This window comes from Hemitrygon akajei, chromosome 27 (assembly GCF_048418815.1).
Source record: "Hemitrygon akajei chromosome 27, sHemAka1.3, whole genome shotgun sequence".
Lineage (NCBI taxonomy): Eukaryota > Metazoa > Chordata > Chondrichthyes > Myliobatiformes > Dasyatidae > Hemitrygon > Hemitrygon akajei.
The window spans coordinates 48755547-48774946 of NC_133150.1; positions in this window are offsets into that span (position 1 = coordinate 48755547).

Below are 19400 nucleotides of genomic sequence, written 5' to 3' on the forward strand. Positions count from 1 at the left end.
TGGAAACAGGACACCGAGGCAGGAAACTTCTTAGACACAGGTCACAGAGCCGGGACCCTTCCTTGGATAAAGGACATAGAGCCAGGACTGATGTAATAGTGGCCAGAGGGCCTAGGGTAAAGGAGCTACAGATGGATATTGAAATTAGATCAAAAATGTTGTTGCGTAGATTGATGGGACTGAATGCTGATAAAACACCAGGGCCTGATGATCTGCTGATATTTTTTTCTTCATATCGGTTTTGGCCTAATCATCTGGATTCAGTTAAGTGAAACTACACAGTGTACATACATTTTTGCTAATTCCGGGTTGCGGTGTTTTAATTACAGTCTTTTCTTTCCGGTGTGCAGACGTGTCACTGACAGATTCAGTAAGTCTATCTTGCCTTTCACTCAGTCTGAGTTAGGGGATCTGGGGCTTAAAAAGGTTGGTGACGTCTAATTTAGATGAAGGGATTGAAAGTAACATCAGCAAATTTGCAAATGATACTGATGCTCCATCAATAACTCTCCGAGACGTGAGGCGAGATATTGGCTGGAAGAAAGAACAAGCCGTAATTGACCACCATACTACATCCTGGAGACTGAGGGCCGGGGCTCAGGCCTGAATCGCCTTTATACCGGGGTCTGTGGGAGGAGCCACTGTCAGTGGGAGGAGCCACAGGAGCAGTCAGCAGGGGGGCGTGTCCAGACAGGTATATGTAGTTCACCACAGATACAATAATGGGTGGCATTGTGAAATATGAGGAGGATGTTAGGAGAATAAATGTTGACTTGGACAGGTTGGATGAGTGGGCTGTGAGATCTGGAACTCGTATTGGACACAAGACGCAGTACCGGGACTCTTCCTTTGGACACAGGATACAGAGCCAGGAATCTTCCTTGAATACAGGACGCAGAGCCGGGACTCTTTCTTGAATACAGGACACAGAGCCCGGACTATTCCTCGTTCAGATGACACAGAGCCGGGACTATTCCTTGGACATAGGTCACAGAGCCGGGACTCATCCCTGAATACAGGACACGGAGCTGGGATTCTTCTTGGACACAGCTCACAGAGTCGGGAATCTTCCGTGGACGGTGGAGACAGAGCCATTACTCTTATTGGACACAGGACACAGAATCCGGACTCCTCTTGAACACAGGACACATAGCCGGGACTCTTCCTTGGATACAGGACACGGAGGCAGGAAACTTCTTGGACACAGGTCACAGAGCCGGGACCCTTGGATAAAGGACACAGAGTCAGGACTGATGGAATAGTGGCCATAGGGCCTAGGGTAAAGGCGCAACAGAAGGATATTGAAATTAGGTCGAAAATGTTGTTGGGTAGATTGATGGGACTGAATGCTGATAAAACACCAGGGCCTGATGATCTGCTGATATTTTTTCTCTTCATATTGGTTTTGGCCTAATCTTCTGGATTCAGTGAAGTGAAACTACACAGTGTACATACATTTTTGCTAATTCCGGGTTGCTGTGTTTTAATTCCGGTCTTTTCTTCCCGGTGTGCAGACGTGTCAGTAACAGATTCAGTAAGTGCATCTTGCCTTTCACTCAGGCTGAGTTAGGGTATCTGGGGCTTAAAAAGTTTGGTGACGTCTAATTTAGATGAAGGGATTAAAAGTAACATCAGCAAATTTGCAAATGATACTGATGCTCCATCAATAACTCTCCGAGACGTGAGGCGAGATATTGGCTGGAATAAAGAACAAGCAGTAATTGACCACCATACTACATCCTGGAGACTGAGGGCCGGGCTCAGGCCTCAATCACCTTTATACCGGTGTCTGTGGGAGGAGCCACAGGAGCAGTCAGCAGGGGGGCGTGTCCAGACAGGTATTTGTAGTTCACCACAGATACAATAATGGGTGGCATTGTGAAATATAAGGAGGACGTTAGGAGAATAAATGTTGACTTGGACAGGTTGGATGAGTGGGCTGTGAGAGCTGGAAGTCGTATTGGACACAAGACACAGATCCGGGACTCTTCCTTTGGACACGGGATACAGAGCCAGGAATCGTCCTTGGATACACGACACATACCTGGGTCTCTTCTTGGACAGAGGTCACAAAGCCAGGACTCTTCGTTGGACACAGAACAGAGAGCTGGGACTCTTCCTTGGATACTGAATACAGAGCCGGGACTCTTACTTGGACACAGGACACAGAGTCACAACTCATCTTGGACCCAGGACACAGAGCCGTGAGTATTCATCGGACAGAAGACGCAGAGCCGGGACTCCACTTGGACACAGGACACAGAGCCAGGATAGTTCCTTGAATACAGGACACAGAGCCAGGACTGATGTAATAGTGGCCAGAGGGCCTAGGGTAAAGGAGCAACAGAAAGATATTGAAATTAGGTCGCAAATGTCGTTGGGTAGATTGATGGGACTGAATGCTGATAAAACACCAGAGCCTGATGATCTGCTGATATTTTTTCTCTTCAAATCGGTTTTGGCTTAATCTTCCAGATTCTGTTAAGTGAAACTACACAGTGTACATATATTCTTTCTGGTTCCGGGTTGCGGGCTTTTAATTTCGGGCTTTTCTGCTCAGTGCGCATGGGTGTCACCAAAAGAGTAAGTTGATCTTCCCTTTCACTAAGGCTGAGCTAGGGAATCTTAGTGCTTAAAAAGGTTTGTGACCACTAATTTAGGTGATTAGGATTAAAAGTAACATCAGCAAATTTGCAAATGATACAATACTGGGTGGCATTGTGAAATATGAGGAGGATGTTAGGAGAATAAATGTTGACTTGGACAGGTTGGATGAGTGGGCTGTGAGAGCTGGAACTCGTATTGGACACAAGACACAGATCCGAGACTCTTCCTTCGGAGATAGGATACAGAGCCAGGAATCTTCCTTGGATACAGGACACATACCTTGGTCTCTTCTTGGACAGAGGACACAAAGCCGGGACTCTTCGTTGGACACAGAACAGAGAGCTGAGACTCTTCCTTGGATAATGAATACAGAGCCTGGACTCTTCCTTGGACAGGGGACACAGAGCTGGGACTCTTCCTTGGACACAGGACACAGCCCCGGAACTCTTTATCGGATGCAGGACTCAGGACACAGAGATAGGAGTCTTCTTGGACACATCTCACAGAATGAGGAATCTTCCGTGGACGGAGGACACAGAGACAGGACTACTCTTTCGACAGAAGACCCAGAGCCGGGACTCCACTTGGACACAGGACACAGAATCCGGACTCCTCTTGAACACAGGACACATAGCCGGGACTCTTCCTTGGAAACAGGACACCGAGGCAGGAAACTTCTTAGACACAGGTCACAGAGCCGGGACCCTTCCTTGGATAAAGGACATAGAGCCAGGACTGATGTAATAGTGGCCAGAGGGCCTAGGGTAAAGGAGCTACAGATGGATATTGAAATTAGGTCAAAAATGTTGTTGCGTAGATTGATGGGACTGAATGCTGATAAAACACCAGGGCCTGATGATCTGCTGATATTTTTTTCTTCATATCGGTTTTGGCCTAATCATCTGGATTCAGTTAAGTGAAACTACACAGTGTACATACATTTTTGCTAATTCCGGGTTGCGGTGTTTTAATTACAGTCTTTTCTTTCCGGTGTGCAGACGTGTCACTGACAGATTCAGTAAGTCTATCTTGCCTTTCACTCAGTCTGAGTTAGGGGATCTGGGGCTTAAAAAGGTTGGTGACGTCTAATTTAGATGAAGGGATTGAAAGTAACATCAGCAAATTTGCAAATGATACTGATGCTCCATCAATAACTCTCCGAGACGTGAGGCGAGATATTGGCTGGAAGAAAGAACAAGCCGTAATTGACCACCATACTACATCCTGGAGACTGAGGGCCGGGGCTCAGGCCTGAATCGCCTTTATACCGGGGTCTGTGGGAGGAGCCACTGTCAGTGGGAGGAGCCACAGGAGCAGTCAGCAGGGGGGCGTGTCCAGACAGGTATATGTAGTTCACCACAGATACAATAATGGGTGGCATTGTGAAATATGAGGAGGATGTTAGGAGAATAAATGTTGACTTGGACAGGTTGGATGAGTGGGCTGTGAGATCTGGAACTCGTATTGGACACAAGACGCAGTACCGGGACTCTTCCTTTGGACACAGGATACAGAGCCAGGAATCTTCCTTGAATACAGGACGCAGAGCCGGGACTCTTTCTTGAATACAGGACACAGAGCCCGGACTATTCCTCGTTCAGATGACACAGAGCCGGGACTATTCCTTGGACATAGGTCACAGAGCCGGGACTCATCCCTGAATACAGGACACGGAGCTGGGATTCTTCTTGGACACAGGTCACAGAGCCGGGACCCTTGGATAAAGGACACAGAGTCAGGACTGATGGAATAGTGGCCATAGGGCCTAGGGTAAAGGCGCAACAGAAGGATATTGAAATTAGGTCGAAAATGTTGTTGGGTAGATTGATGGGACTGAATGCTGATAAAACACCAGGGCCTGATGATCTGCTGATATTTTTTCTCTTCATATTGGTTTTGGCCTAATCTTCTGGATTCAGTGAAGTGAAACTACACAGTGTACATACATTTTTGCTAATTCCGGGTTGCTGTGTTTTAATTCCGGTCTTTTCTTCCCGGTGTGCAGACGTGTCAGTAACAGATTCAGTAAGTGCATCTTGCCTTTCACTCAGGCTGAGTTAGGGTATCTGGGGCTTAAAAAGTTTGGTGACGTCTAATTTAGATGAAGGGATTAAAAGTAACATCAGCAAATTTGCAAATGATACTGATGCTCCATCAATAACTCTCCGAGACGTGAGGCGAGATATTGGCTGGAATAAAGAACAAGCAGTAATTGACCACCATACTACATCCTGGAGACTGAGGGCCGGGCTCAGGCCTCAATCACCTTTATACCGGTGTCTGTGGGAGGAGCCACAGGAGCAGTCAGCAGGGGGGCGTGTCCAGACAGGTATTTGTAGTTCACCACAGATACAATACTGGGTGGCATTGTGAAATATGAGGAGGACGTTAGGAGAATAAATGTTGACTTGGACAGGTTGGATGAGTGGGCTGTGAGAGCTGGAAGTCGTATTGGACACAAGACACAGATCCGGGACTCTTCCTTTGGACACGGGATACAGAGCCAGGAATCGTCCTTGGATACACGACACATACCTGGGTCTCTTCTTGGACAGAGGTCACAAAGCCAGGACTCTTCGTTGGACACAGAACAGAGAGCTGGGACTCTTCCTTGGATACTGAATACAGAGCCGGGACTCTTACTTGGACACAGGACACAGAGTCACAACTCATCTTGGACCCAGGACACAGAGCCGTGAGTATTCATCGGACAGAAGACGCAGAGCCGGGACTCCACTTGGACACAGGACACAGAGCCAGGATAGTTCCTTGAATACAGGACACAGAGCCAGGACTGATGTAATAGTGGCCAGAGGGCCTAGGGTAAAGGAGCAACAGAAAGATATTGAAATTAGGTCGCAAATGTCGTTGGGTAGATTGATGGGACTGAATGCTGATAAAACACCAGAGCCTGATGATCTGCTGATATTTTTTCTCTTCAAATCGGTTTTGGCTTAATCTTCCAGATTCTGTTAAGTGAAACTACACAGTGTACATATATTCTTTCTGGTTCCGGGTTGCGGGCTTTTAATTTCGGGCTTTTCTGCTCAGTGCGCATGGGTGTCACCAAAAGAGTAAGTTGATCTTCCCTTTCACTAAGGCTGAGCTAGGGAATCTTAGTGCTTAAAAAGGTTTGTGACCACTAATTTAGGTGATTAGGATTAAAAGTAACATCAGCAAATTTGCAAATGATACAATACTGGGTGGCATTGTGAAATATGAGGAGGATGTTAGGAGAATAAATGTTGACTTGGACAGGTTGGATGAGTGGGCTGTGAGAGCTGGAACTCGTATTGGACACAAGACACAGATCCGAGACTCTTCCTTCGGAGATAGGATACAGAGCCAGGAATCTTCCTTGGATACAGGACACATACCTTGGTCTCTTCTTGGACAGAGGACACAAAGCCGGGACTCTTCGTTGGACACAGAACAGAGAGCTGAGACTCTTCCTTGGATAATGAATACAGAGCCTGGACTCTTCCTTGGACAGGGGACACAGAGCTGGGACTCTTCCTTGGACACAGGACACAGCCCCGGAACTCTTTATCGGATGCAGGACTCAGGACACAGAGATAGGAGTCTTCTTGGACACATCTCACAGAATGAGGAATCTTCCGTGGACGGAGGACACAGAGACAGGACTACTCTTTCGACAGAAGACCCAGAGCCGGGACTCCACTTGGACACAGGACACAGAATCCGGACTCCTCTTGAACACAGGACACATAGCCGGGACTCTTCCTTGGAAACAGGACACCGAGGCAGGAAACTTCTTAGACACAGGTCACAGAGCCGGGACCCTTCCTTGGATAAAGGACATAGAGCCAGGACTGATGTAATAGTGGCCAGAGGGCCTAGGGTAAAGGAGCTACAGATGGATATTGAAATTAGGTCAAAAATGTTGTTGCGTAGATTGATGGGACTGAATGCTGATAAAACACCAGGGCCTGATGATCTGCTGATATTTTTTTCTTCATATCGGTTTTGGCCTAATCATCTGGATTCAGTTAAGTGAAACTACACAGTCTACATACATTTTTGCTAATTCCGCGTTGCGGTGTTTTAATTACAGTCTTTTCTTTCCGGTGTGCAGACGTGTCACTGACAGATTCAGTAAGTCTATCTTGCCTTTCACTCAGTCTGAGTTAGGGGATCTGGGGCTTAAAAAGGTTGGTGACGTCTAATTTAGATGAAGGGATTGAAAGTAACATCAGCAAATTTGCAAATGATACTGATGCTCCATCAATAACTCTCCGAGACGTGAGGCGAGATATTGGCTGGAAGAAAGAACAAGCCGTAATTGACCACCATACTACATCCTGGAGACTGAGGGCCGGGGCTCAGGCCTGAATCGCCTTTATACCGGGGTCTGTGGGAGGAGCCACTGTCAGTGGGAGGAGCCACAGGAGCAGTCAGCAGGGGGGCGTGTCCAGACAGGTATATGTAGTTCACCACAGATACAATAATGGGTGGCATTGTGAAATATGAGGAGGATGTTAGGAGAATAAATGTTGACTTGGACAGGTTGGATGAGTGGGCTGTGAGATCTGGAACTCGTATTGGACACAAGACGCAGTACCGGGACTCTTCCTTTGGACACAGGATACAGAGCCAGGAATCTTCCTTGAATACAGGACGCAGAGCCGGGACTCTTTCTTGAATACAGGACACAGAGCCCGGACTATTCCTCGTTCAGATGACACAGAGCCGGGACTATTCCTTGGACATAGGTCACAGAGCCGGGACTCATCCCTGAATACAGGACACAGAGCTGGGATTCTTCTTGGACACAGCTCACAGAGTCGGGAATCTTCCGTGGACGGTGGAGACAGAGCCATTACTCTTATTGGACACAGGACACAGAATCCGGACTCCTCTTGAACACAGGACACATAGCCGGGACTCTTCCTTGGATACAGGACACGGAGGCAGGAAACTTCTTGGACACAGGTCACAGAGCCGGGACCCTTGGATAAAGGACACAGAGTCAGGACTGATGGAATAGTGGCCATAGGGCCTAGGGTAAAGGCGCAACAGAAGGATATTGAAATTAGGTCGAAAATGTTGTTGGGTAGATTGATGGGACTGAATGCTGATAAAACACCAGGGCCTGATGATCTGCTGATATTTTTTCTCTTCATATTGGTTTTGGCCTAATCTTCTGGATTCAGTGAAGTGAAACTACACAGTGTACATACATTTTTGCTAATTCCGGGTTGCTGTGTTTTAATTCCGGTCTTTTCTTCCCGGTGTGCAGACGTGTCAGTAACAGATTCAGTAAGTGCATCTTGCCTTTCACTCAGGCTGAGTTAGGGTATCTGGGGCTTAAAAAGTTTGGTGACGTCTAATTTAGATGAAGGGATTAAAAGTAACATCAGCAAATTTGTAAATGATACTGATGCTCCATCAATAACTCTCCGAGACGTGAGGCGAGATATTGGCTGGAATAAAGAACAAGCAGTAATTGACCACCATACTACATCCTGGAGACTGAGGGCCGGGCTCAGGCCTCAATCACCTTTATACAGGGGTCTGTGGGAGGAACCACAGGAGCAGTCAGCAGGGGGGCGCGTCCAGACAGGTATATGTATTTCACCACAGATACAATAATGGGTGGCATTGTGAAATATAAGGAGGACGTTAGGAGAATAAATGTTGACTTGGACAGGTTGGATGAGTGGGCTGTGAGAGCTGGAAGTCGTATTGGACACAAGACACAGATCCGGGACTCTTCCTTTGGACACGGGATACAGAGCCAGGAATCGTCCTTGGATACACGACACATACCTGGGTCTCTTCTTGGACAGAGGACACAAAGCCAGGACTCTTCGTTGGACACAGAACAGAGAGCTGGGACTCTTCCTTGGATACTGAATACAGAGCCGGGACTCTTACTTGGACACAGGACACAGAGTCACAACTCATCTTGGACCCAGGACACAGAGCCGTGAGTATTCATCGGACAGAAGACGCAGAGCCGGGACTCCACTTGGACACAGGACACAGAGCCAGGATAGTTCCTTGAATACAGGACACAGAGCCAGGACTGATGTAATAGTGGCCAGAGGGCCTAGGGTAAAGGAGCAACAGAAGGATATTGAAATTTAGTCGAAAATGTTGTTGGGTAGATTGATGGGACTGAATGCTGATAAAACACCAGGGCCTGATGATCTGCTGATATTTTTTCTCTTCATATTGGTTTTGGCCTAATCTTCTGGATTCAGTGAAGTGAAACTACACAGTGTACATACATTTTTGCTAATTCTGGGTTGCAGTGTTTTAATTCCGGTCTTTTCTTCCCGGTGTGCAGACGTGTCACTAACAGATTCAGTAAGTCTATATTGCGTTTCACTCAGTCTGAGTTCGGGGATCTGGGGCTTAAAAAGTTTGGTGACGTCTAATTTAGATGAAGGGATTAAAAGTAACATCAGCAAATTTGCAAATGATAGTGATGCTCCATCAATAACTCTCCAAGACATGAGGCGAGATATTGGCTGGAATAAAGAAAGATAGATAGATAGATAGATACTTTATTCATCCCCATGGGGAAATTCAACTTTTTTTTCCAATGTCCCATACACTTGCTGTAGCAAAACTAATTACATACAATACTTAACTCAGTAAAAAAATATGATATGCATCTAAGTCACCATCTCAAAAAGCATTAATAGCTTTAAAAAGTTCTTAAGTCCTGGAGGTAGAATTGTAAAGCCTAATGGCATTGGGGAGTATTGACCTCTTCATCCTGTCTGAGGAGCATTGCATCGATAGTAACCTGTCACTGAAACTGCTTCTCTGTCTCTGGATGGTGCTATGCAGAGGATGTTCAGAGTTATCCATAATTGACCGTAGCCTACTCAGCGCCCTTCGTTCAGCTACCGATAATTAAACTCTCCAGTCCTTTGCCCACGACAGAGCCCGCCTTCCTTACCAGCTTATCAAGACGTGAGGCGTCCCTCTTCTTAATGCTTCCTCCCCAACACTCCACCACAAAGAAGAGGGCGCTCTCCACAACTGACCTATAGAACATCTTCAGCATCTCACTACAGAAAACTTCTGCACATGGCAGGACTCTGAGTTATATTGGAAGTCTGATGTGTACAGGGTGAACAGGACCAGAGAGAGTACGGTTCCCTGCGGCGCCCCTGTGCTACTTACCACCGTGTCAGACCTACAGTCTCCCAACCGCACATACTGAGGTCTATCTGTCAAATAGTCCACTATCCAATCCACCATGTAAGAGTCTACTCCCATCTCCGTTAGTTTGTGCCTTAAGATCTTGGCAGTAATTGACCACCATACTACATCCTGGAGACTGAGGGCCGGGCTCAGGCCTCAATCGCCTTTATACCGGGGTCTGTGGGAGGAGCCACAGGAGCAGTCAGCAGGGGGGCGTGTCCAGACAGGTATATGTAGTTCACCACAGATACAATAATGGGTGGCATTGTGAAATATGAGGAGGATGTTAGGAGAATAAATGTTGACTTGGACAGGTTGGATGAGTGGGCTGTGAGAGCTGGAAGTCGTATTGGACACAAGACACAGATCCGGGACTCTTCCTTTGGACACGGGATACAGAGCCAGGAATCGTCCTTGGATACACGACACATACCTGGGTCTCTTCTTGGATAGAGGACAGAAAGCCAGGACTCTTCGTTGGACACAGAACAGAGAGCTGGGACTCTTCCTTGGATACTGAATACAGAGCCGGGACTCCACTTGGACACAGGACACAGAGCCAGGATACTTCCTTGAATACAGGACACAGAGCCAGGACTGATGTAATAGTGGCCAGAGGGCCTAGAGTAAAGGAGCAACTGAAGGAGATTGACATTAGGTAGAAAATGTCGTTGGGTAGATTGATGGGAGTGAATGCTGATAAAACACCAGAGCCTGATGATCTGCTGATATTTTTTCTCTTCAAATCGGTTTTGGCTTAATCTTCCCGATTCTGTTAAGTGAAACTACATAGTGTACATATATTCTTTCTACTTCCGGGTTGCGGGCTTCTAATTTCGGGCTTTTCTTCCCGGTGTGCAGGCGTGTCACTAACAGGTTTAGTAAGTCTATCTTGCCTTTCAGTAAGCCTGAGTTAGGGGATCTTGGGCTTAAAAAGGTTGGTGTCCTCTAAATTAGATGAAGGGATTAAAAGTAACATCAGCAAATTTGCAAATGATACAATACTGGGTGGCATTGTGAAATATGAGGAGGATGTTAGGAGAATAAATGTTGACTTGGACAGGTTGGATGAGTGGGCTGTGAGAGCTGGAACTCGTATTGGACACAAGACAGAGATCTGGGACTCTTCCTTCAGAGATAGGATACAGAGCCAGGAATCTTCCTTAGATACAGGACACATACCTGGGTGTCTTCTTGGACAGAGGACACAAAGCCGGGACTCTTCGTTGGACACAGAACAGAGAGCTGAGACTCTTCCTTGGATAATGTATACAGAGCCTGGACTCTTCCTTGGACACAGGACACAGAGCTGGGACTCTTCCTTGGAAACAGGACACCGAGGCAGGAAACCTCTTGGACACAGGTCACAGAGCCGGGACCCTTCCTTGGATAAAGGACACAGAGCCAGGACTGATGTAATAGTGGCCATAAGGCCTAGGGTAAAGGAGCAACAGAAGGATATTGAAATTAGTTCGAAAATGTTGTTGGGTAGATTGATGGGACTCAATGTTGATAAAACACCAGGGCCTGATGATCTGCTGATATTTTTTCTCTTCATATTGGTTTTGGCCTAATCTTCTGGATTCAGTGAAGTGAAACTACACAGTGTACATACATTTTTGCTAATTCTGGGTTGCGGTGTTTTAATTCCGGTCTTTACTTCCCGGTGTGCAGACGTGTCACTAACAGATTCAGTAAGTCTATATTGCGTTTCACTCAGTCTGAGTTCGGGGATCTGGGGCTTAAAAAGTTTGGTGACGTCTAATTTAGATGAAGGGATTAAAAGTAACATCAGCAAATTTGCAAATGATACTGATGGACCATCAATAACTCTCCGAGACGTGAGGGGAGATTTTGTCTGGAAGAAAGAATAAGCAGTAATTGACCACCATACTACATCCTGGAGACTGAGGGCCAGGCTCAGGCCTCAATCGCCTTTATACCGGGGTCTGTGGGAGGAGCCACGGTCAGTGGGAGGAGCCACAGGAGCAGTCAGCAGGGAGGCGTGTCCAGACAGGTATATGTCGTTCAGCACAGATACAATATTGGGTGGCATTGTGAAATATGAGGAGGATTTTAGGAGAATAAATGTTGACTTGGACAGGTTGGATGAGTGGGCTGTGAGAGCTGGAACTCGTATTGGACACAAGGCACAGATCCTGGCCTCTTCCTTCGGAGATAGGATACAGAGCCAGGAATCTTCCTTGCATTACAGGACACATACCTGAGTCTTTTCCTGGACAGAGGACACAAAGCCGGGACCCTTCGTTGGACACGGAACAGAGATCTGAGACTCTTCCTTGGATAATGAATATAGAGCCGGGACTCTTCATCGGATGAAGGACACAGGACACAGAGATAGGAGTCTTCTTGGACACATCTCACAGAATCAGGAATCTTCCGTGGACGGAGGACGCAGAGCCATTACTCTCCTTGGACACAGGGTACAGAGCCAGGAATCTTCCTTGGATACAGGACACATACCTGGGTCTCTTCTTGGACAGAGGACACAAATCTGGGTCTCTTCGTTGGACACAGAACAGAGAGCTGGGACTCTTCCTTGGATAGTGAATACAGAGCCTGGACTCTTACTTGGAGACAGAAAACAGAGCCGGGACTATTCATTGGACAGAGGATACAGTGCCGGGCCTCCACTTGGACACAGGACACAGAGCCAGGACTCTTCCTTGAATACAGGACACGGAGCTGGGATTCTTCTTGGACACAGCTCACAGAGTCGGGAATCTTCTGTGGACGGAGCAGACAGAGCCAATACTCTTCTTGGACACAGGACACAGAATCCGGACTCTTCTTGAACACAGGACACATAGCCGGGACTCTTCTTTGGATGCAGGATATGGAGGCAGGAAACTTCTTGGACACAGGTCACAGAGCCGGGACCCTTCCTTGGATAAAGGACACAGAGCCAGGACTGATGTAATAGTGGCCATAGGGCCTAGGGTAAAGGAGCAACAGAAGGATATTGAAATTAGGTCGAAAATGTTGTTGGGTAGATTGATGGGACTGAATGCTGATAAAACACCAGGGCCTGATGATCTGCTGATATTTTTTCTCTTCACATCGGTTTTGGCCTAATCTTCTGGATTCAGTTAAGTGAAAGTACACAGTGTACGTACATTTTTGCTAATTCTGGGTTGCGGTGTTTTAATTCCGGTCTTTTCTTCCCGGTGTGCAGACGTGTCACTAACAGATTCAGTAAGTCCATCTTGCCTTCCACTCAGGCTGAGTTAGGGGATCTGGGGCTTAAAAAGGTTTGTGACGTCTAATTTAGATGAAGGGATTAAAAGTAACATCAGCAAATTTGCAAATGATACTGATGCTCCATCAATAACTCTCCGAGATGTGAGGCGAGATATTGGCTGGAGGAAAGAACAAGCAGTAATTGACCACCATACTACATCCTGGAGACTGAGGGCCGGGCTCAGCTCTCAATCGCCTTCATACTGGGGTCTGTGGGAGGAGCCGCAGGAGCAGTCAGCAGGGGGGCGTGTCCAGACAGGTATATGTAGTTCACCACAGATACAATACTGGGCGGCATTGTGAAATATGAGGAGGATGTTAGGAGAATAAATGTTGACTTGGCCAGGTTGGATGAGTGGGCTGTGAGAGCTGGAACTCGTATTGGACACAAAACACAGATCCGGGACTCTTCCTTTGGACCCAGGATACAGTGACAGGAATCTTCCTTGGATACAGGACACAAACCTGGGTGTCTTCTTGGACAGAGGACAGAAAGCCGGGACTCTTCGTTGGACACCGAACAGAGAGCTGAGACTCTTCCTTGGATACTGAATACAGAGCCTGGACTCTTCCTTGGACACAGGACACAGAGCTGGTACTCTTCCTTGGGCACAGAGCTGGGCAATTCCTTTGACACAGGACACAGAGCTGGGACACCTCCTTGGACACAGGACACATCCGGAACTCTTCATTGGATGCAGGACACAGGAGACAGAGATAGGAGTCTTCTTGGACACATCTCACAGAATCAGGAATCTTCCGTGGACGGAGGACACAGAGCCTTTACTCTCCTTGGACAGAGGACACAGAGCCAGGACTACTCTTTGGACTGAAGAAGCAGAGCCGGGACTCCACTTGGACACAGGACAGAGAGCCAGGACTTTCTTGAATACAGCACGCAGAGCCCGGACTATTCCTCGGTCAGAAGACACCGAGCCGGGACTATTCCTTGGACACAGGTCACAGAGCCGGGAATCTTCCTTGGATAAAGGAGACAGAGCCAGGACTGATGTAATAGTGGCCATAGGGCCTAGGGTAAAGGAGCAAGTGAAGGAAATTGACATTAGGTAGAAAATGTCGTTGGGTAGACTGATGGGACTGAATGCTGATAAAACACCAGAGCCTGATGATCTGCTGATATTTTTTCTCTTCAAATCGGTTTTGGCTTAATCTTCCGGATTCTGTTAAGTGAAACTACACAGTGTACATATATTCTTTCTAGTTCCGGGTTGCGGGCTTTCAATTTCGGGCTTTTCTGCTCAGTGCGCATGCGTGTCACTAAAAGAGTTAGTAAGTCGATCTTCCCTATCACTCAGGCTGAGCTAGGGAATCTTGGTGCTTAAAAAGGTTTGTGACCACTAATTTAGGTGATGGGATTAAAAGTAACATCAGCAAATTTGCAAATGATACAATACTGGGTGGCATTGTGAAATATGAGGAGGATGTTAGGAGAATAAATGTTGACTTGGACAGGTTGGATGAGTGGGCTGTGAGAGCTGGAACTCGTATTGGACACAAGACAGAGATCTGGGACTCTTCCTTCAGAGATAGGATACAGAGCCAGGAATCTTCCTTGGATACAGGACACATACCTGGGTCTCTTCTTGGACAGAGGACACAAAGCCGGGACTCTTCGTTGGACACAGAACAGAGAGCTGAGACTCTTCCTTGGATAATGAATACAGAGCCTGGACTCTTCCTTGGACACAGGACACAGAGCTGGGACTCTTCCTTGGAAACTGGACACCGAGGCAGGAAACTTCTTGGACACAGGTCACAGAGCCGGGACCCTTCCTTGGATAAAGGACACAGAGCCAGGACTGATGTAATAGTGGCCATAAGGCCTAGGGTAAAGGAGCAACAGAAGGATATTGAAATTAGTTCGAAAATGTTGTTGGGTAGATTGATGGGACTCAATGCTGATAAAACACCAGGGCCTGATGATCTGCTGATATTTTTTCTCTTCATATTGGTTTTGGCCTAATCTTCTGGATTCAGTGAAGTGAAACTACACAGTGTACATACATTTTTGCTAATTCTGGGTTGCGGTGTTTTAATTCCGGTCTTTTCTTCCCGGTGTGCAGACGTGTCACTAACAGATTCAGTAAGTCTATATTGCATTTCACTCAGTCTGAGTTAGGGGATCTGGGGCTTAAAAAGTTTGGTGACGTCTAATTTAGATGAAGGGATTAAAAGTAACATCAGCAAATTTGCAAATGATACTGATGGACCATCAATAACTCTCCGAGACGTGAGGGGAGATTTTGTCTGGAAGAAAGAACAAGCAGTAATTGACCACCATACTACATCCTGTAGACTGAGGGCCGGGCTCAGGCCTCAATCGCCTTTATACCGGGGTCTGTGGGAGGAGCCACGGTCAGTGGGAGGAGCCACAGGAGCAGTCAGCAGGGAGGCGTGTCCAGACAGGTATATGTCGTTCAGCACAGATACAATATTGGGTGGCATTGTGAAATATGAGGAGGATTTTAGGAGAATAAATGTTGACTTGGACAGGTTGGATGAGTGGGCTGTGAGAGCTGGAACTCGTATTGGACACAAGGCACAGATCCTGGCCTCTTCCTTCGGAGATAGGATACAGAGCCAGGAATCTTCCTTGCATTACAGGACACATACCTGAGTCTTTTCCTGGACAGAGGACACAAAGCCGGGACCCTTCGTTGGACACGGAACAGAGATCTGAGACTCTTCCTTGGATAATGAATATAGAGCCGGGTCTCTTCATCGGATGAAGGACACAGGACACAGAGATAGGAGTCTTCTTGGACACATCTCACAGAATCAGGAATCTTCCGTGGACGGAGGACGCAGAGCCATTACTCTCCTTGGACACAGGGTACAGAGCCAGGAATCTTCCTTGGATACAGGACACATACCTGGGTCTCTTCTTGGACAGAGGACACAAATCCGGGTCTCTTCGTTGGACACAGAACAGAGAGCTGGGACTCTTCCTTGGATAGTGAATACAGAGCCTGGACTCTTACTTGGAGACAGAAAACAGAGCCGGGACTATTCATTGGACAGAGGATACAGAGCCGGGCCTCCACTTGGACACAGGACACAGAGCCGGGACTCTTCCTTGAATACAGGACACGGAGCTGGGATTCTTCTTGGACACAGCTCACAGAGTCGGGAATCTTCTGTGGACGGAGCAGACAGAGCCAATACTCTTCTTGGACACAGGACACAGAATCCGGACTCTTCTTGAACACAGGACACATAGCCGGGACTCTTCCTTGGATGCAGGATATGGAGGCAGGAAACTTCTTGGACACAGGTCACAGAGCCGGGACCCTTCCTTGGATAAAGGACACAGAGCCAGGACTGATGTAATAGTGGCCATAGGGCCTAGGGTAAAGGAGCAACAGAAGGATATTGAAATTAGGTTGAAAATGTTGTTGGGTAGATTGATGGGACTGAATGCTGATAAAACACCAGGGCCTGATGATCTGCTGATATTTTTTCTCTTCACATCGGTTTTGGCCTAATCTTCTGGATTCAGTTAAGTGAAAGTACACAGTGTACGTACATTTTTGCTAATTCTGGGTTGCGGTGTTTTAATTCCGGTCTTTTCTTCCCGGTCTGCAGACGTGTCACTAACAGATTCAGTAAGTCCATCTTGCCTTCCACTCAGGCTGAGTTAGGGGATCTGGGGCTTAAAAAGGTTTGTGACGTCTAATTTAGATGAAGGGATTAAAAGTAACATCAGCAAATTTGCAAATGATACTGATGCTCCATCAATAACTCTCCGAGACGTGAGGCGAGATATTGGCTGGAGGAAAGAACAAGCAGTAATTGACCACCATACTACATCCTGGAGACTGAGGGCCGGGCTCAGCTCTCAATCGCCTTCCTACTGGGGTCTGTGGGAGGAGCCGCAGGAGCAGTCAGCAGGGGGGCGTGTCCAGACAGGTATATGTAGTTCACCACAGATACAATACTGGGCGGCATTGTGAAATATGAGGAGGATGTTAGGAGAATAAATGTTGACTTGGCCAGGTTGGATGAGTGGGCTGTGAGAGCTGGAACTCGTATTGGACACAAAATACAGATCCGGGACTCTTCCTTTGGACCCAGGATACAGTGACAGGAATCTTCCTTGGATACAGGACACAAACCTGGGTGTCTTCTTGGACAGAGGACAGAAAGCCGGGACTCTTCGTTGGACACCGAACAGAGAGCTGAGACTCTTCCTTGGATACTGAATACAGAGCCTGGACTCTTCCTTGGACACAGGACACAGAGCTGGTACTCTTCCTTGGGCACAGAGCTGGGCAATTCCTTTGACACAGGACACAGAGCTGGGACACCTCCTTGGACACAGGACACATCCGGAACTCTTCATTGGATGCAGGACACAGGAGACAGAGATAGGAGTCTTCTTGGACACATCTCACAGAATCAGGAATCTTCCGTGGACGGAGGACACAGAGCCTTTACTCTCCTTGGACAGAGGACACAGAGCCAGGACTACTCTTTGGACTGAAGAAGCAGAGCCGGGACTCCACTTGGACACAGGACAGAGTGCCAGGACTTTCTTGAATACAGCACGCAGAGCCCGGACTATTCCTCGGTCAGAAGACACCGAGCCGGGACTATTCCTTGGACACAGGTCACAGAGCCGGGAATCTTCCTTGGATAAAGGAGACAGAGCCAGGACTGATGTAATAGTGGCCATAGGGCCTAGGGTAAAGGAGCAAGTGAAGGAAATTGACATTAGGTAGAAAATGTCGTTGGGTAGACTGATGGGACTGAATGCTGATAAAACACCAGAGCCTGATGATCTGCTGATATTTTTTCTCTTCAAATCGGTTTTGGCTTAATCTTCCGGATTCTGTTAAGTGAAACTACACAGTGTACATATATTCTTTCTAGTTCCGGGTTGCGGGCTTTCAATTTCGGGCTTTTCTGCTCAGTGCGCATGCGTGTCACTAAAAGAGTTAGTAAGTCGATCTTCCCTATCACTCAGGCTGAGCTAGGGAATCTTGGTGCTTAAAAAGGTTTGTGACCACTAATTTAGGTGATGGGATTAAAAGTAACATCAGCAAATTTGCAAATGATACAATACTGGGTGGCATTGTGAAATATGAGGAGGATGTTAGGAGAATAAATGTTGACTTGGACAGGTTGGATGAGTGGGCTGTGAGAGCTGGAACTCGTATTGGACACAAGACAGAGATCTGGGACTCTTCCTTCAGAGATAGGATACAGAGCCAGGAATCTTCCTTGGATACAGGACACATACCTGTGCCTCTTCTTGGACAGAGGACACAAAGCCGGGACTCTTCGTTGGACACAGAACAGAGAGCTGAGACTCTTCCTTGGATAATGAATACAGAGCCTGGACTCTTCCTTGGACACAGGACACAGAGCTGGGACTCTTCCTTGGAAACTGGACACCGAGGCAGGAAACTTCTTGGACACAGGTCACAGAGCCGGGACCCTTCCTTGGATAAAGGACACAGAGCCAGGACTGATGTAATAGTGGCCATAAGGCCTAGGGTAAAGGAGCAACAGAAGGATATTGAAATTAGTTCGAAAATGTTGTTGGGTAGATTGATGGGACTCAATGCTGATAAAACACCAGGGCCTGATGATCTGCTGATATTTTTTCTCTTCATATTGGTTTTGGCCTAATCTTCTGGATTCAGTGAAGTGAAACTACACAGTGTACATACATTTTTGCTAATTCTGGGTTGCGGTGTTTTAATTCCGGTCTTTTCTTCCCGGTGTGCAGACGTGTCACTAACAGATTCAGTAAGTCTATATTGCATTTCACTCAGTCTGAGTTAGGGGATCTGGGGCTTAAAAAGTTTGGTGACGTCTAATTTAGATGAAGGGATTAAAAGTAACATCAGCAAATTTGCAAATGATACTGATGGACCATCAATAACTCTCCGAGACGTGAGGGGAGATTTTGTCTGGAAGAAAGAACAAGCAGTAATTGACCACCATACTACATCCTGTAGACTGAGGGCCGGGCTCAGGCCTCAATCGCCTTTATACCGGGGTCTGTGGGAGGAGCCACGGTCAGTGGGAGGAGCCACAGGAGCAGTCAGCAGGGAGGCGTGTCCAGACAGGTATATGTCGTTCAGCACAGATACAATATTGGGTGGCATTGTGAAATATGAGGAGGATTTTAGGAGAATAAATGTTGACTTGGACAGGTTGGATGAGTGGGCTGTGAGAGCTGGAACTCGTATTGGACACAAGGCACAGATCCTGGCCTCTTCCTTCGGAGATAGGATACAGAGCCAGGAATCTTCCTTGCATTACAGGACACATACCTGAGTCTTTTCCTGGACAGAGGACACAAAGCCGGGACCCTTCGT